The sequence below is a fragment of the Octodon degus genome, unplaced genomic scaffold, assembly GCF_000260255.1.
Source record: "Octodon degus isolate 3935 unplaced genomic scaffold, OctDeg1.0 scaffold00242, whole genome shotgun sequence".
Taxonomy (NCBI): Eukaryota; Metazoa; Chordata; class Mammalia; order Rodentia; family Octodontidae; genus Octodon; species Octodon degus.
Genome location: NW_004524818.1, coordinates 722,233 through 723,530, shown reverse-complemented (window position 1 = coordinate 723,530; position 1,298 = coordinate 722,233).

Below are 1,298 nucleotides of genomic sequence, written 5' to 3'. Positions count from 1 at the left end.
TCTTCAAAATCTTAGCTTTGCAGATTACCACGTCTGCACAATGGCGGTGCATAGTTTTCAACTGGGATTACTGGATATTTTTTCCTCATAGACTTGGAAGTTTCCTGAATAATTTATGCTCACCATTACTTTGGACACTGAAAGTATCTTCTGCCATTTGGTCATCTTTCTCTTAATTTGGTCCATGCTATTTTCTGTTAAAGAGAGATTTTTCAATCTTGACTCAACTAAAAAGTATCATGTTTCTAATTTGTGCTTAGTGATTTGAGAATTTTAAGAACACCTATGAGTATAGACAATAAAAGTGTTCTTTTATACATTCTTCTAGTAATTTAATGGGTTACCTTTCAAATTTAGGACACTTATTTATCTTAAGACTCTTTATGTATGGTTTGGATAGAAACCAGCTTTGATTTTCTCAATGTAATGAGCCAACATTCCTAATTTACCAACCAACCCTCCATCAGCCATAGATCATTGTCCTTCTTTACTGTATGTTTACCTCCTATAGAAAGAGTATTTACATCCCATCAGTTTCTGTTTAAAAGAATAACATTTTTATTATAAATACCTACCATGTTAAGTATAAGCATTTTCTGCTGTTTATGCTCATAATGACACACAAACTATGTACTTAAAAATACCTGAGGGAGGGCAAGCCAAATAGCACAGAAGATTAAACCACCTGCAAGCAGGCAAAGAGGCCAGGGATTTGATCCCCTCGTCTGTCGTGGGATCCCCACCCCCACAAGGGGGTGCACTGAGACAGCAATTGAGACTGGGCATGGTGGCTAGAGACTGTAATTCTAGCCCTTGGGAAGCTGTAAACAGGTGGATCACTACAAGTCCAAACTAGTAGTGAGACCCGGAACGCCCTGTAGACGCTTCCCTAAAATACAATAAATAAATAAATGGATTAGTTTAAGAGTTTTGATAAAAGAGTGGTTTGTGAAGCAAAGCCTTCTGGTGGTTTCTCCAAGACATATTCTGTATAAGTCAAAAGCCTTTGATAGTTCCTCATCTCATGAGGTTTCTGGGATTTTCTAGAATGTGTTTGTATCACCTTAGCAACTCAGTTCTCTGGAGACTAGGAAGTTGTTAATATGGTGGAATAGGGATCAGCAAATCAGAATAAAATAAAGGTATGTTAAATGACAAAAGATAGAAAGAATATCATATAACAAACTTCTATGTAATCAGTGCAACAAAGAAAGAAGATTGCTGCATACACGTATTATGCTCTAATTCACTTCTCAGGTATGTCCACAGGGAAACTACAAAAAAAAACCAAAAAAAAA